Genomic DNA, 19262 nt, shown 5'->3' with positions numbered 1-19262 from the left:
GGGAGGGGGGGGGGTTGCAAGAAGACACGCATAAGTTATCTAGGGTTGGTGCATAAGCATAACACTGTACTCAACAAATGAGATCTGAGCCTTTTTTTAAACTGCAAAGTGTTTACAGTTGTCCATATATCCGTCTGCAATGAATTCCAGACTTTGGCTATGCATGTAGAATAGAGGGAATCTCTAGCACCATTGTTGGATTTCGTAACTTTTAAGAAGGATTTATTATTTGAGCATAAAGACCGGTTACTGGTATAGGGGAGTGCAAGGTTTTGCAAAACAGTTTTTTTTTCAGGTTGATTTAGAAGTTTATGGGCTATAGTAAGTTGGTTATAAGTTAAGAGTTGAGGTAGTCCGAGCCAGTTAAGTTGTTTGAGTGCAAAGCAATTGAGTGTTCTAAAGGTGGAGTCTGTTGCAAACTTTGCAGTTTTATTATAGCAGGTTATCTAATTTTGCTAGGTCTAATTTTTTTTAGGTTTGTCAGAATGGGTGAGACATACAGGAGTGTGGAGATCAGGTGCGTTCTTACAATGGTAGACTTTGTGCTGTTGGTTAGGTATTCTATATTTTTGTAAAGATTACTAAGTTTTTACTTACTTTCTTCACTGCCTGGGATATGTGTAGGTCAAATTTCATAGTGCTGTCAATAACAACACCCAGAAGTTTAGTCTGGGAAACAGGAGAGATGGTGGTATTGTTTGTAGATGTGATCTTAAATGGAGAGAGGGGATCTATATCTCTAGCGGTTTGGAATATCATGAGTTTAGTCTTGTTGAGGTTTAGAATAAGTTGAGCTTCAGAAAGTCATGTTTCAACTGCGGAGAAGGACTGCTGCATTAGTAGTTGTAACTGTTGGAGTGATGATGCAGCAAATATTAATAAAGATTCGTCTGCATATAGGACTAGGGAGGCATGCAGGGTAGCAGTGTATAAATTGTTAGTGAAAAGTGTGAAAAGAAGGGGACCTAGAATGGAAACTTGTGGTACACTTATAGTAAAGGGCCATTTTACAGCTTGCTGGCACCCTGTTTGAACCAAGTAATTGTGGATTGACTAAGGTTTAGTTCTAAGAGTACTTGTATCAGCTTGTTAGGACAAGTGGTAATGAATGCTTTTGATACATCTAGAAAGCTGGAGGATACTATTTTAAATTTCTTCCTATGTTGATTAATGATGCTTCTGAAACTCATTAGGGAGGAAGTAGTACTGTGATAGGGCTGAAATCCATGTTGGATTTTAGATAAGCAGGTTGCTACCAAGGAGATACTGCATCATTTGTGAGTGGATGCATCCTTCTAGAACTTAATACAAAGGTAACAATATAGCTATTGGCCTGTAATTAGATGAGTCTAATGATTGTCCCCATTGTATAATGGAATGATGTGTGGAATTTTCCAGATTGCTGGTACCTTTTGTTCAGATATTGATTTGTTTATTAAGATGGATACTAGGGAGCAGATGGCATTAGAAGCCAAACTGAATAATTAGCTGGTAGGTTATCAGCTGCTAGGGTTGTTGGTTTGGGTTTTTTCAGTATTTTTATAGTGTCTGTCGAGGATGGAAATCAAAGGTGCTGCTATCTGAGCTTGCTGTGGGAATTTCTGTGAAGGTGGTGGAACAGTTATTATTTGTGTGGGCTATTATGGACTCTGTGAAATACTTAATAAACTGCACAGCTATAGAGCCTGAGTTGTTAGAGGTTCTAGGGGTGGGGGTACTAGTCTTTCCAGGTTGTAGGATTTTATTAATAGTGGACCAGACTTCTGAGGATTGTTTTGATGTTTATTCTGAATGTCTTGGCAGTGATTACTCTTGTCCTGTTTGATTTGTTTTTTAGCATTATTTCTAAGTTCCTGATATGCCTGTTTAGACACTTGTGTTGTACGTTTTGCCACAGATTCCAAGCTTTATCTCTCTCTTGTAATAGTGATCTGGTTTCTTTTGTTAACCATGGGGAATAGTTGTCTTTTATTCTTGTTTTTCTTGGGGGGGCTAGTCTATGCAGAATGCTCAGGAAAGTTAAGTTGAAGTATTCTAAAGCCTCCTCTAGAGAGAGCTGTTTCAGTGGTACCCAATTACAGAGTTTAAGGGTGGATATGAATTTTTGAGTGTTAAAGGCTTTTTTGTTCCTAATTTCCCAATAATTGGTGGGTTTCACTGGATTTATTTGCTGTCTAAGTAAAAAAAGTTGAAAGATGATTGCTGAGAGTATCTGGAAGACAAGAAGCATGTAAAGACAGAGAAGGTCTGTTTGTTAATATCCAATCAAGGATGGATTGCCTATTTGATGTTTTATCAATTCTAGTGGGGGCGTGCATGATTTGGGTGGAGCCATGGAGGTTTATGTGATTTGAAGGGTTTTGTGAGTTACAAGTATTCCAATCTATATTGAAGTCCCACACAATAATTGTTTCCTGAGGAAGAGAGTTTGAGGACCACTTGAGGATGTGTTCTAGAGTGAAGATGTTGTTACCAGGAGATATATAGGTTCCAACTATGTTAAAGTATTTTTTGGAGTTGATCTTAAGTTTGTAAAGATTACTTTTGCATTATCAAAGTCAGTTATGTTGCAGGATCTCTAGAATAAGGTTAGTTTTACATTCCTTTTTGCCCTTTCTATAAACCCTATACATACTTTAACCTGGAGGTAGAATTTCATTATTGTTAATTTCTGATTGCAATGAGGTTTCAGTAATCACAGCAATATCAGGAGAGTAGTGGGTGAGAGTAGAGTGAAGTGGTTGGGTTTTGTTAACAATGCTGCTAATGTGCAAATTTAATAATAGGAGGTCAGATCCTTTCCAAGAGACGTTTGGCAAACTATGGCTGCCATACTGAGGTGTTTGTTGGAATGAGTTGGTGTTGGAGCCAGGGTTTGGATGGATATCTCTGCTAAGAGTTAACTATGAGGTGATGTGTGATATGGTCTTGAGGAGTTTTATTATGATTGTGTTATATTTCAATGAGACATTGGGATTATTTTGTTGTGGTACTATAGTATAGGTAGTCTGATCAATATAAGTAATTTTGTAGATTGAGGGTGATATTTTAATGTTTAAAGGTTTTATCTGTGCTGGATAGGGAAATTGAGTATTATAGGGGGTTGCTGACCCATTGAGACTACTGTGGTATGAGGTGAGGTTTGCTGCTATTGTTAGGACTATTATTGCAGTAACATGGATGGGTATCATGTTGATTTACTTGAACGTTAGTGATAGTAATGATTTTTTTGTAAAGGTATTGATGTATTGTAATAGTTGGGAGAATTATATTAGTTATAAGTATTCCAATCTTGTTAGGGGAGAGGCTGGTACTATGTAAAAGTGACATAATTTAGTTTGTTAGTTGGGTTGGGTAATAGGGCTTGTAGGTGTGGCTAGTTTAAAATACATTTAGGCATAGCAGGGATGGGTGGGAAATGGGTGTAAGGTAGGGAAGTTGTATATTTAGAGATTTATAAATGCATGTATACTTCTGTTTGCTAGTTAGATGTAATATACACTTCGGTTGCTATAATATATGTAGGAATAATATAGTCAGTTAGATGCATACATTTCTGTTTGCTGGCATACATATATTAAAGGGTTAAACTGTTCTCAGCTAAATGGCATTCATGTGTAAAATGTAACTAAAGGTTCTGCTACAGCTTGAGAAAAATGCTGATAAGGATAAACTGAATGTTTAGTGTTTAATGCAAGATTCAAGGGTTACAGATAAGGTGCAAGGAAGGAATTGAGATGGAGGCAAAAACAACTTACTGAGTTGTCACGTAATTCACCTTGAAACAAGAATACAAAAGAGCTTATTAACAGACTGCATGACATCATTGAAAGACTGCTTTTACACGGAACATTCTCAAACAGGAAAGACTCCCAAAAAGGTTAATATGACATCAGAAAATACCAAAGTAATGATTTTGAGAGTTCTCAAAAGAATACTTTCATAAGAATGTATATATGTCAGATGTAATCTGATTTCTTGTTAGATCTGTTAAAAATTACAGGAAATCAATCATATATCACCTCTGTGGCTCTGCTCGACAGGGGCACAGGAAAATAATTTTCTTGGGTGGTGAAAGCCAGGGTACCTTTTTGGCTAGGCTTGTATAGGCCCTAGGGCCGATATCCTAGTACCTACCTATGAACCTATGAACCTATGATGTATGAGAAGAAAACTTGAAGACATTAAAGCTGTAAACTGTACAGTGTTGAATGTTTCGTCTGTTACATTGACAAATTATTAGTTTCTGCTCAAGAAAAATAATAATAACATACTGCTGAAAAGGTTAATGATCTGCCAAATTTATGTGCACTAACCAGACTTTGTTTATTACAATGCAGTAAAACAGCAGCTAATTATTACTATGCACTAACACAGAAGCTGCAGTCTGCAGCTTCAGGCTAGTAAGACAAGACCATCAGTCAGTGTTCAATCATTCATTTTAAATAACTTTTCAGGGGAGTGGAATGAGCCTGAATGCAGTGATGGTGAACTGAGCAGGTGCAGCCAGACCGTGGCATGAACTAAAAGAAAAATTATTAGCTATCCAGGTTTGTTTTAACCTAGTTAAATCATTTTCCAATTCAGAAGCACTTTATTTAAAAAGTAAGGATTATTTCACTTGCTGCTGATTAGATCCGTTTATTAACAAAAGTTACAGAGTATTTCCTGCTTAGCCAGGGTTTATTAGACTATACTCAGTTACTATATCACCTTTCAGCAGCTGGATTACATGAGTGTGATATTTTCTATATGCTACTTATATTTATGGCTAAATGTAGGTTTATTAGATTAGATAGTGGCCAAGAAAACTTGGTTGAGCTGTTGACCCAGGCAATGTGCTCACTAGATACACTTTAAGCCTTTTAGAGATTTCTCTAGTTTAGTTAAAATAAAAATCCTTTAACAGGTGACCCACACTGTTTTCAGGTGGTTCTCCTTCTTGCCCGAGTATCTGTGAGGTCCCAGATGCTTCTTTGGAGTATATAGCCATGATTAATGTGGTTCGTGGTAGCTTAAGTGATTCAGAGGTGACTGAAATTCAAATGTTGAAAGCAATAACAGCATTAGAAAGATACCTGGAGAGAGGTTATTTCCAGTAAACAGCACACATTGTGCAGTTCTTGCCTATATTCTATATTCACATTCCTTTAAGGAAGTAAAAGGTACAGTCTTAGATCTATGCAGTTTTTAATCTTTGCTATGTTGAGTCAGAGAGTTTAATCATTAAAGATGCAAGTATCTTTTTTACCCTTAATGCAGCTTAATATCTGAAAATGTCTCTTTCTGCTTCCACCAGACTTTACCCAGCCACACCACTATTTTTTATCGCAAACTCATCAACATCCCTTATTTCTCCAAAAGTGATATTTTTTTTCACTCTGAACCAATGCTGCTGGTCTGTACAGAAAAGCTAACACCTATCGTAGGGACCCACATGATTCAAAATATGCATTGAAAATCCAAAATACATAAATATAGAACTATATGGTAAAAGTTTTTGGCAGGATGGATGGTGGTGTCATATAATGTTCTACCATAAAATGTGGAGGCATGTAAACGAATACAGAGATTTAATGGTGTTTTAAATGGGTGGACAGTGCTAAAGGAATAGATGAAATGAACAGCACAAGAGCATAGGAGATATACAACAAATAAATGCTTTATGTCCATAATACAGATTGGAAGGGTACACAACTATTAGTCATCTGATAGGTGACTAATGCTCAGAATGTCTAACCTCATCAGTGTCCTCTATTGGTGGCTAGACTTGGACAAGAAAGAGACAGTGAGTGTTATGTTTTCCTCACTCTCTCCCTTTTCCCTCAGTGTGCGTGTATGTATATAATTCAAAGGTGTGGGGGGGGGGGCTTGTCCCCACTTTGAGGGGAGCAGAGGAGCTTACCCCATGCAAAAAAGATTGTGTTATGCAACATTGGGAATCTCAGTTTTGACTAGTGATCTTCCACGGTTTTAGATGTTTTGGGATTGAACAGTCACCTGTAGATTAAACAAGACATGCTACTTAACAATACGCCCAAACAGAAGATAAGATTTTTCATTATTGCAGTCTTTCAATCGATTACTACAGTAAAGTAACACACTAACATCTACCATGGTCATACCAAAACATATACAATAAATAGTGAAAATGTGCTCTAATTATCAAGGTATGAGTTCATAATTAGGCAGACCCTAAACATTCTTGGTCTCTTCATAGTGAATAGTATAAGTAGATAAGCAAGTGCAATGTTCATATAGTGCAGATGATGAAAAACATTTGAGCTTTTAGTATTTCAATGTCTAGATCCTATCTGTTTTCCTTCTGAATCCCTATATATATATATATATATATATATATATATATATATATTTTTTTTTTTTTATGTGTGTGTGAATCTTAGGAATGTCTACAATCTTTCCAGTATGTACTATTCTGGAGAATTAATAAGGATACCAAAATGCCTTCCTCGTGTGTGTCATCCTAGTTGTTGCTACACATACATGTATGTGCATGCTGCACTTGTCTTATAAGCATATCCCTTGTCTTATAAGCATTCTCTTTGCAGGTCAAGCACTCCTATATTATACAAATCTCTCACTAGCAAAACCCCCCAGAAGTGCCCACTTCCCTGCTAAGCCCACTACTTTTCTGTCTCATAACAACTCATAATTCTTTCTAGCATGTCGAAGGGTCAGATGCTGGCGTCCTCTCCTGCCCAGTTGGTGAATCTGGGAATTCTGAGACAATGTTACAATTGCCTCATGTACACGGACAACCCTCTCCTCCTCCCACGTAACACTAACACTTGTGAGAGATGCAGCTATTTAGCCAGACTGGAGGCTGAGCTCTCTCAACTCAGGACTGGCAAGACCAGGCAAGAGGAGAAGGCAACTACACACACCACAATACCAGTCTCACATAACTCAACCACACCACTGAATCAAACACATAAACACACTAAGACATACTCGGAGGCTCTGAGTAAAAATTTACCTAAACAGCAGAGGCCTCCAAAGCAGACACCCAAGCAACTGCAAACTCAATACACCACACAAACAACACATAAACAACAAAATCAGTGTGCAAAGCAGTCACTGCCCTTAAGGCCAAATACAACACCAAACATACTTGTCATAGGTGACTCCATAGTCAGACACACTGACGTCCCGCTCACCAGACTGAGTAAGGAGAAGGTCACAGTAAGCTGCCTGTCGGGCGCTAGAATCCGCCACATAACACAAGCACTCAGGTCTCTCAACAGCAGGTACAAGTATGACTCAGTCATTGTCCATGCTGGTGTCAACGACCTGAGACGTACCTCCTTGGACTACATGAAAAGAGACATTGAGGAGCTCTCTGATTATGTAGCCCAGGCAGGTATGACCCTGACCTTGAGCAGTATCCTACCTTCACCTAGAATGATGCCACAATACAGTGATAAGATGATCAGCTTTAATAATTGGCATAAATTCTGGTGTCATTCAAAGGGGATCCAATGTCTGTCTGCCTGGGATGACATGCTGGACAAGCCACGCTGCTTCGCAAGGGACGGCTTGCACCTGTCACCCCTAGGCTTCCGGATATTGGCAAAGGCTCTTGCCACCCCCATAGTGCCTTTTTAGGCAAGGCTCAAATTCTAAACCTACCACCCTAGAACACAAAAAGTAAAAACTAAAGGTAATGCTGCTCAATGCCAGAAGTCTCAATCTCAAGATGCACGCACTCGAGGCCCTTCTCAGTATGGAGAACATCGATGTCTGTGCTGTGACAGAAACCTGGTTCAAGGCTCCTGAGAGCACCCCAGCACTAGCAGGTTTCACCTCATATCATGCGTTCCGCCCCAAAATCCGGACAACACCAAGAAAGGAGGGGGTGTCCATATTCATAAAGGACACCCACACCTCAAGGTTGGTGGCAACGCACGATGCATCGGAGACCATCCAGGTGCAATTAACCATAGGCAAGACTGCTCTGCAATTTGTAGCATGTTACAGGCCACCCTCTCAAACTCAGGAACCTCACATGGCCTTCCTGAAAACAATGGAGCGGATAAATGTATCTCCAAACACCATCATACTAGGTGACTTCAACTACCCTAATATAGACTGGGAACACTACTCAAGCCCAAACACTCTAGCCCAAAGGTTCCTGGAGTTCATAAACTCAAATGCCATGGAACAACTAGTCACCATCCCCACAAGAGGAGAAAACATACTTGATCTCATCATCACGAACATGGGATCACAATGTTCAACACCGGAAGTATACCCCTCACTGGTGAGATCAGATCATAAACTAATCTCGCTGGAGGTCCTCATCCCGCCCCCACCTGAAATAAAAAGACCACAGTGAAAAACTTCTCAAAAGCCAACTTCACACTTCTAAAAACTAGTGTGGTCTCCTTTAAGGCCCCTGAGGCAGTGGTAAACATTACTCAAACCGCTGAATCACTTACAAATGCCTTCTACCAGCACCTACAGGACTGCATGGATCAGGCAATCCCAAACAAAACTAAGACTCTTTGTACCAAAGGCAAGCGTCCAGTCTGGTGGACCCCAGCCATAAACAAGCTCTACAACAAAAGGAGGAAGCTACTACAAGATAGAGCAAAATCCTTGAAAGGTAAGACACCTTTGATCATTATAAGTAAAAAACTAAGAGCTCTCATAAAATCATCCAAGGCAAATTTTGAGAGAAAAATCGCCAAGGACTCAAAAGACAATCATAAGGCCTTCTTTAGCTATGTTAGAAACCTAGGAGGAAACTCCCAGATATGCTCAGAATTAGTTGAAAATGATGTGAAGATTACTGAACCTACACACATTGCCAACATACTGGCTGACAGGTTCAGTGCAAACTCCCCAAAAGGAGAGATATCTATACCAGAGGATTGTAGCCCCAACCATCTCCAACGCCCAGGTGAGAACTGCTCTCTCCAAAGCAAAACACACAGCATCCATGGGACCGGATGGTGTCCCCGGCTGTGTGCTCCACGAACTCAATGAGGAATTAAACCCGCAGTTAGGACAGCTGTTTAATCTTAGCCTCACCTCAGGATACGCACCCAAGGAGTGGCGACGCGACTGTGGTCCCACTTCACAAGGGCGGTGCCTCCACCGACCCTGGAAATTACCGTCCCATTAGCTTGACAAGCCTTATCTGCAAAGCCATGGAGAGGATCATAATGGAACTCATAAATAAAGACATAGGGAACTTGCAGACTTTGGATCCAACCCAGTTTGGCTTTGTCAAAGGCAGATCATGCCTTTTAAACTTGGTTGACTTTTTCGAGACAGTCACCAAGGCCATTGATGAGGGAAAGGCAGTCCATACAGCCTACCTTGACCTGGCAAAGGCCTTCGACACAATACCCCACTCAGGTATCATCGAAAAACTCATCAGCTTGAATGTAAACCCATACATCACAAGATGGGTTGCAAACTGGCTAAGTGACAGAACCCACAGGGTCAGAGTTGCTGGAGCCATGTCAGACTCAAAGCCTGTCACAAGTGGTGTCCCACACGGCTCAGTCCTGGGTCCACTCTTGTTCGGCATCTACTTTTCTGAAGTACAAGCAAACACAGGAGGGTTATGGCTGACAAAGTTTGCAGATGACTGCAAACTGGGCGCCATAGTCGAAAACACATCTGACACAGATATCCTTCAGAAGGGCCTCACAGAAATGGATAACCGGTGCCAGAGCCATGGCCTAAAGTTAAATGCCAAGAAATGCATAGTCATACCCTTCGGGAAAAACAAGGTTACCCCTAGCTACCATATAGGTGGCAATCCACTGAGCACAGAAGAAGTCATCAGGGATCTGGGGACCCAGGTTGACAGTAGCCTTTCGTTTGACACTCATGTTGCTAAAGTGGTTAGGAAAACCTTCTACATTGCCTACCTGATCATGAAGGGATTCACATCTAGATCAAGGGAGGTCATCGTCCCCCTGTACTCATCACTCATTAGACCTATGATTGAGTACAATGCCCCATTCGGAATGTATCTGACCCGACACCTGCAGCAGCTGGAAAGGCCCCAAAAGTTCCTCACCAAAAGGATAAAGGGTCTCAAAAATATGTCTTATGCTGCCCGACTGAAAGAACTCCAGCTCTATTCAGTCTCATACCGCTTGCTCAGAGGTGACCTGTGCCTGACATATAAGGCCATGTCAAACCCTGATTTGATGAATATGCTTCACCCCAAAAAATCTAGATCCCTCAGAACCACAAGGGCGGGAGACTTAAACCTTGACACGGTTATTAATAGAACGTGCTGGAGGGACAGATTCATCACCCAGAGACTCCCTATGCTGTGGAACAAAATCCCGGTACATGTGAGGCAGAGCACCTCGCTGGCCTTGTTCAAGCGGAATCTTGACCAATGGATGGGGGATCGCAGATATACCCCAGGGATTACTTCAGTGTCACTGCTTGACAGAGGCACAGCAAAATAATAGGCATAGTTTTATTCAAACTAAAGGGGTGGCGAAAGCCAAATAACTATGGGCTAGGCTTATAAATGCCCTTGGGCAGATAGCCTAGTATGAACCTATGAACCTATGAACCTATGAACATTTGGAATGTTAAGGGAGGGGACTTTTTCCCTTGCAATAATCAATGTAGGTTAAGCTATAGCAAGTCTGTGAATTATGAATTAAAGTTCAGCCCACCTTTTTAATAAAATGTTTTAAAACAAATACATTTAATATTATTTATTGAATATTTTACTGCAAGTTACATTTCATTCTGAATTATCATGGTATGCTTGCTGTACAAAAAATCCAGAGGAGTTGGCCAGAGCAAATTGTGAGGCTAGCTGCTACATTTGACAGCCCCAGGCAACAGTATCATTCAGTTATGCTGATCAAGTAAATAAGTGTAGTGACAGTCTGTGATGCACGCTTGAACAGTTATTCCTTTTGTTGATGGGGTAAGTGTGGTGGTCACAAATGACCACTTTCAGATACAGCCTGACCCTCCTATGATAAAATAAAGTTGGTTTTATATCAACATATTACAGTACTATAATATATTGATAAGATATATAAACAATGCTATAATACAGTATAATACCACACCTATGAATAGCCAAACAAAAAGCTCAAAGACATTAGAGGTGGCAAATCTTCTGGTATCAACTTCCAGACTTCATAGTACCAGTGAGTTCCAAGTCAATGAATGCCCAGAATCTGACCTGATGTGAAACCTTCTCCTCTTGTTGTTTACTGTTTAACCCTCACATGATCACAAAAGCAAATGGCATGGGGAATACAGAATTTGTCTTTGTGCTTTTTACTGCCCAATATCTCCAAAGTAATAGAATTAATAATTATTATTGTCAGTAATAATTGGGCTATTTAATGGTAACTTTCTATATAGAGGTAGCACAGCATCTAAAGTAGACATGGATTTGGGGTTGGGGGTTGACATAATGGTTAAGATGTTTACCTGACAGACACTAGTTACAAAAAAACAAAGTTATGTACTCACCATAACGTTCCATGTTTGTAGCCCATCGTGCCCTTCATTCTTACATATGGGTTTGGATCAGACTTGGCCGATTACAAAGCTCAAAGTCTCTTAGTTGGCTCGTGACAAGGTAGGTATCCCATAGTGCACTAGTAAGAATCCCCAGACCTTGTTTGCTGCTGACTATAAGAGTGATAGAAAGATTATGCAGAAGGAACAACAACAAAGAAAGGTCTCCACCCTACCAAAGGCAATAGTATCCTGTCTCCAAATCCTCCAAGGGCGGGCGTAGGTGGGTGGGTTCATAAGAATGAAGGGTGAGATGGACTACAAACATGGAACATTATGGTGAGTACATAACTTCTTTATGTTCTGTAGTCCTATCTTGCCTTCATTCTTACATATGGGACAGCGTCTCTAGCACCTTTTTCTTGGATGGCTCATGGGAATATACTCCTAAGAACCATAGAACCAAAGGAAGCTCTACCCCTGGAGGTCAAATCCAATTTGTAATGAGTAATAAAGGTATGAGGGGTAGCCCAAGTTGCTACTGCACAAATACTGTCAATTGGAACTCTGGCTTGGAAAGCAGCAGATGTGGATAGGGATCTTGTGGAATGAGCCTTAATTTTAAACGGAAGGTTCTTTCCATTGGAGGAGTAGATAAAGGAGATAAAGTTGGAAATCCAATTAGATAGAGTCACTTTAAAGACTGGCAGATCTATCCTAGTTTCAGAAAAGGACACGAACAATCGGTCTTATTTTCTAAGTTCCTTAGCTCTGTGTAGGTAGAACCATAACTGTCTGTGAACATCAAGTTGATGAAATTTATATTCTGCACTGTTTGAATGATTGGGAGAGAATACAGGCAGTTCGATAGTTTGGTTCAAATTAGCCTGAGAGCAAACTTTAGGATGAAGGAAGGGTTTGTACAAAGGGAAACTCTGTCTTTATGAAAAATCAAATAAGGAGGTTTGACTGACAGTGCTTGCAACTCTGATACCCGTCTAGCGGGTGTGATAGCTACTAGAAAAATGGTCTTCCAAGACAGAAACCTCCATTCACATGAATGTGCGGGTTCAAAAGTAAGTTTGGACAGAATGAAATTTAGATCCCAAGGAGATGCAGGTTCCTGAAATGGAGGTCTCAGCAAGGTAGTGCCTTTAAGGAAGGTTTTACATAATCTGTGATCCAATTTGTTATCGCTGCCAGTTGAACTCTAATTTTAGCAGCAGCTGATCCCTGATGGAAAAGTTTGGTTAGAAATTCTAACACCAAGGGGATGGATGCTGTGTAAGGATCTACATTCTTCTCTTTTGCCCAGATAGAAAATCTTCTCCATTTGCTAGCTTATAACTTCCTTGTGGAAGGTTTGTTCGAAGATGTAAGGATATGGGTCACTGCAGGTGAAAAATCATAAAGCCTGACTAGGGATGGAAGTGGAGCAGCCACGCTGTCATGTTGAGGGTGTGGAGGCAGAGGTGAAAGTAGCCTGACATGTGTCAGGAGGTCTGGAACTGGGTCCAGAGTCCAAGGATCATCTAGGAGATGAGGCCCGAAAAAGGGGAACCAAATCTGACAAGGCCAGTAAGGAGTGATCAGAATCATTTTGCTTCCCATAAAGAAGTCCCGGAGGCCAGTTGTGAACAAGTGCATCTCTTGGTGACTCCCCCGGAGGAGAGATAATTTATAGGTTTGTACTAAGCTAACTGCCCTTGTGAGCCATTTTAAGCCTAGCCAATTATCCCTTGTAAGACTCAAACCCTGCACCTTGTGCTTGCAAGGCAAACACCTTAACCATTAGGCTACCCTCCCAACCCTAAGGGAGAAGTATTGATTGGGCTGGCAAAAAGATTGCAGCAAGGCTGTCCCCATTTGTGGAAAATCTGTTCCGCTACTTTCTGATTCAGAGACTACTCATGAGGCATCAAGATTGCCCTGCTGAGCTTGTCGGCTATCACACTGGTTGTCCCCAAGATATGCATTGCTACTAGAAAGCACTGGGAAGATATTGCCCATTGCCAAACATGAAGAGCCTCTCAACAAAGGGGGTAACATCTGGTTCATCCTTGTTTGTTTAGCTACCATACCACTGACATATTGTCCGATTGGATTGCTATAGTCCCTACAGGAAAAAAGTTGCGAAGTGCTTGCAACACTAGAAGCACTGCTCTCATCTCTAGGACACTGATATGCAAGTGAGATCCGTGATCTTGCCATGTGCCTTGGACAGTCCTGCCTAGATAATGCCCCCCCAACCCTATCTGGGAGGCATCCGTGGTCACAGTAGCAACGGGTTGGTGAGGAAGGAAGGGTGTTCCTGTCATCAGTTAATCGGGCTGAATCCACCAACGAAAGTCCTTTTTGCAAGGTTTCATTATGTGAATATGATGTTTCAGAGGCAGTTGTTGAAGAGACCACTGGGAAAAAAGTAGCCATTGAAGAGTTTGCATATGCAATCTGGCTAGTGGAACTAGATTTATGGTAGAAGCAATGGTCCTTAAGAGTTTCAGCACTGTCTCGGCCTTGACTTTTTGTTGAGGAAGTAAGGTGTATATCTGCTGTCTGAGATTTTGAATTCTGTCTGCAGGAAGACGAGCCATCATGGCTACTGTGTCTGTTTCTGCACCTATAAAAGTCACAAATTGAGAGGATGACAAGGCAGACTTTTCCCATTTTATCATAATTCCTAACTGGGTACAGAGCTGGATGGTTAAATCCCTGGCTTGTAGGAGTAGATGCCTGGTGGTGGCGGTCAGGAGCCAGTCGTCCAGGTACGGAAATATTTGGAATCCATGACGTCTCAAGTGAGCTGTCACTACCGCCATGCATTTGGTGAACACCCTGGGGGCTGTGGTGAGACCAAAGGGCAGAGCACAAAATTGGTAATGACTGGCTCCCAGCCGGAAGCGTAGGTGACTACTCAATGTTCTGTCCATTTTGATGTGGTAGTACGCATCTTGAAGGTCAATGGAGCACATCCAATTGTTTTTCCCTAATAGGGGAAGTATAGACTGCAAGGTTACCATTCGGAACTTGGACTTCTTTACTGATTTGTTTAGTTTGCTGAGGTACAAAATGGGCCTCCAGTCCCCTGTTCATTTTGCACTAAAAAGAATCTGGAGTAAGTTCAGAATCCTATCTGGTCTGCGGGGACGATTTGGATGACTCTCTTTGAAAGCAACTTTTGAACTTCTATAGTTGCTTGATCCCTGTGATTGGGTGGAACATCTGGGATCTTCTTAGGGGTGTGGGGTGGAAGAAAGAAGGGTATGGAGTATCTTCTGGTGATTATTCTTTATACCCACTTGTCTTGGGTGATGTTGAGCCAGGCTTCTGGATACAAAGATAAGCGACCCTGACTGGCTCCAGAGAAGCGCAGCCAGGCTCCACATCAGGAGCACTGATAGGGACGGCCACGAAAGGAATTACAGCCACCCTGGTTTTGTGGACCCCCCTGCCTCTAGGGCGATGTCTACCATTAGCTTCTCCTCCCCTGCCTCTGAAGGAGGAATCACTCTGTGCATCCGGGAAAAATCTCTGGGATTTTTTGAACCACATTTTCCCACCTCTGTGACCCTTGGGATATTGTCTAGAAGGGACGGTAAAACGTACTCCCATGGCAGAGAGAGTTTTGCCTTCCTGTTCACACCTGGTGAGTGTATCTTTTACCTTTGGTCCAAACAAAGAGGAACCGTTGAATGAGGCGTTGGTAAAAGATTTGAATGGCTCCATAAAATTGCATAAACACATCCAGGAGTGTCTCCTAAGGGAAACCCCTGAACCTGCTGCCCTACTCGCTCCATCTGCTGTATAGGAGATCAGCCTCATGGAGGAGTTAACAGTGGAGTTTAAGGTGGACAACTGAGCAGTCACTTTCTCAGGGACTCCTTTGGTTGATGCACCTTGGAGAGTATCTCCTAGCTTCTTTAGGAGATCTCTTTGAAAAATAGTAAAATGTGTGAGGTAATTCAGCGATCTGAGTGTAAAAGCCACTGAAGAGAAAATACGCTTCCCATATCTATCCATCGTTCAAGACTCCTTGTTCAGTGGATGGACAGATGTAGAAGTCTCTGCTAGTTCCTTCTTTATGGCTGCCACCACCACCATGGCATCTACAGGCACACCTTTGGTCAAGAACTCTTTCTCTTTGGGGGCCGAGAGAAATTTGTTGGGTCTTCTGAGAACTGGTTCCACGGCATCAGGAGTTTCCCACACCTTTTGACTACCTAGGTCCAGGAGTGCATCAAAAGGTGGAGACACCCAAGAAGCTGAAGGTTGAGACCCGAAAGCCTTCAGGTACACTGACTCCTCATCAGAAGGGGTGACAGTGGGCCAGCTGTCTCTCTGCTGCAGGATCTCTAAGATAGCTACAAAGGAGATATCATCAGAGGACGACCTAGGGGACCCTTCTGACTCCATGAGGTTAGTGTCTGAGGTGATGCTTCCTCTTGCATGCCCTCTTCCAAGGGGGCTCCTCAGAAGGGTATTCTGAGGAGGTCTCAGAAGACTAGGGGACACCCAATGGGGGCTCCTGAGGCTGTCGGTCTCTACTGTCGAAAGAGAGAGATGGTGCTAAGACTGAGGTCGGTGCTTCATGGGGAAGACTATCGGTACCTTTGTGCAGAGCTGACGACCGGGACAGCATGCTCCTCATCATCTCGAATGCAGATCTCTCCAGCTACAAAGACAGCCCCACTTCCAAGGAAATGGGGGTAGACCTCACCACCAAAGAGATAGGCTCTGAGATGGATGTAGTGTCCGAGCTCAACCTAGCCGACGTACCGAGAGGTAGGCTCAGCCCTGAAAAGGTTTGGGGCCAAGCATCCCTGTCAAGGCCGACTGGTGAGCTTGAGCCCCTAGACACCAAGGACGGTGCCAAAGGTGTCTGAGCGGAACTCGGCTCTGAGACAGCCACAAAGGGAGCTGGAACTGAGGGTTCTACAACAAGCGGCACCGAAATCTCCGGCTCCGAAGGACCAACACGTCTCGGAGGAGGAACCTCAACAGGGAGAATGGTCTTAAATGGCTTTGGAACCAACTGGGTCAGAGCCAGCAACAATGTGGGTAAAGCAGACGACTTCAAAGTCTAAGCACTACTCTCTCTACATCCTCTTCCGAAAGGCTCTTGGAGGATCTGGATGATAGGGTAGGCGACCTTGATCTCTGTAAAATGGGAGATCGTAAAGTTGAGGAGACTGGCAATGGCTCTTTGGACTGGCTCTGATGCAATTTCTCAGTGGTCGGCTCCGAAAGACTTGGGGCCGACACTGCAGTGTCAACATCGATAACCTCGACTGGCTCCAAGGACAGTGGAGCCAAAGAGGTAGAAGGCTTATCCAATTTTAAAGTTTTCTGAGGAGGTTCAGAGAAAATAGTCAGTGCAGGAGAATGACTCTTGGCTGACTTGACCTTCTCTTTCTTTGAGGAGTGAGATTTGGAGGATGAAGAAGAGCTGGCTAAATCCTCCTCGAAGGAAGGCTTAAGGAGACATTTTAGTATTAATTTGTTCTTCCTTTTTTGGAGAACTCTGTAGCTGAAGGAGTGACAGAAAGAACAAGTTTCCTGTAGGTGAATGGCTCCGAGGCAGTAAACGCAATTACTATGCCCATCAGTAATCAACATTTTTTGGGAGCACTTAAGGCACTTTTTAAAACCCGAAGGTTTATGATCTTTGGATTCCTTCGACATGTCTTAGTACAGTGGAAGTTCTATAAGACAGAAGAGAGAAGACAAGGTCCTCTAACTTAAAAGGGCCTCGCCCTTTAAGAAAAGCTACACACAAAAATACAACTTAGGATTAGGTCCTCTAACTTAAACGGGCCTAACCCCGCTAAACTAACTCACACATTAGAGGAGTAAACAACAGAGGACTAGGTCCTCTAACTTAAATGGACCTAGCTTGCAGAAACAGGAAAGAAGCTAAGTCAGAAAATACCACAAACAGTAAATTTTTAAACAGCAGGCAAAAATAAGTCAATAATAGTAAACGACGCTGCACACAATATACTATACTATTGAAAACTATGAAAAAATAAGGTCCTAACCCAAATGCCGACCTACACTAATAGGAACTATGTCAAAAAACTAGCACACAGATGGATACCACTCAGAGAATAAAAAACAGGCCTAGAACGGCCAACAAGTTCTCAACAATAACTACGTAAATTTAGCAAAACACACTACTATTTGCTACCTATGAAAAAACTATAACTAAGACTAAGTAAACTAAGCTATCTTATGTGAAGAAATATCAATAAAACTACAATAATGAAGAAAAATATGCAACTTAGCCACAGCCAAGCAAAAAGCACTTCTGAACTTGTAGAAGCCGCAAACGAGATCTGGGGATTCTTACTAGTGCACTATGGGATACCTACCTTGCCACGAGCCAACTAAGAGACTTTGAGCTTTGTAAGAATGAAGGCGAGATAGGACTACAGAACATCTGATGTTTTGAGCAACATTACCTATGCTTAAAATAGCCAGAAGGACAGCTACCTATGATCCTCTGGAGAAGGAGATACCCTGTCGTTCACACACTGAAGACTAGAAATGGCAAGGCAAGCTACACAAGACGCATACACTGACCTGTCCCTCTAGGGATATAAAACAAAATAGATGAGATCTTTAGAATGTCAGATGAATGGGGGGTACCAGTTATCAAAACCTCTATACCCATCCATCCATCCATCCATCCATCCATCCATCCATCCATCCATCCATCCATCCATCCATCCGTCTGTCATTCCACAACTGCTAGTCCCATTTTCACGTAGTGGGTTGGGGTGTCTCAATATGTTAGATGTCAATAATAACACCAAGACTATCATTGCACCAATGAACAGGTAATCGCAAATCAGACATTATTTCATGTTGCATATATTATGTTAGTGATTTATTAAATTTTTACTTTTGGACCCCAGTTTCCTTTCTTGAGTTGAAAAGTGAACACTATAACTATAAAGATCATTTGTTGTACTGATACATCAGCACTGAAATCAGAAAAGCAACAAGCCTATGAGTAAAACCAATACATAAGTATAAAATAATAAAAAGATCCTTTACAAAATATATAGCATTTTCAAAGTATGAGGGCACATGGACGGACAGATACAGAAAAGTGTACCAATTGAAACATGAACAGTTACAGAAATCAAAAAGGAAAGCCTAGAATACAGGATAAGGACACCATCAACAGGAGATATAAAATGTACAATAAGAACAAAGGAAGGGTTAATGAAGTTAAATATAGTGGAGAAAGGCTGGTGTGAAAAGGTAAAAATGAATGAAAGCAACTGCAGTCATACTTTTCTTCAGCATTTACAAAAGGAAGAGAAGTAATATTTGCAAACAAAAATTTAGTAATCAATGTTAAGAGAATCAGTCCTTCTAAGAAAAATATCCTGAAATATGCCCAAGTCACAGAGTCCTGATGGAAATTACTTCTCAAATGAAAAATTAGCTGTACAACATAGCAATGTTTTCAGTCTAAATCATGGAAACTCTCCAATATATTTCATACTTAATTAAAATTTGCTTATATTTCATTAACCCTTTTGACCCTGCTAGTAGTGCAGAAAGTGTAAGAAGCTTTATTAGTTATTTTTACGTGCTGAGTATTGTTCAGTGAGTCTGATAGGATTCTTCATATAATATTTGTAGAACTGGGATGATAACAATTAACAAAGCAGGCTGAACCATTTGAATAAAATGATGGACTGAGGATGAGCTTTCCAGTGTCTGGAAGAGTGAATATGTAATTTCCTTTCATGAGAGAAGGAGTA

This window comes from Protopterus annectens, chromosome 1.part1, assembly GCF_019279795.1.
Source record: "Protopterus annectens isolate FY-2018-M chromosome 1.part1, PAN1.0, whole genome shotgun sequence".
NCBI lineage: Eukaryota > Metazoa > Chordata > Ceratodontiformes > Protopteridae > Protopterus > Protopterus annectens.
This window is presented reverse-complemented; position numbering follows the sequence as displayed.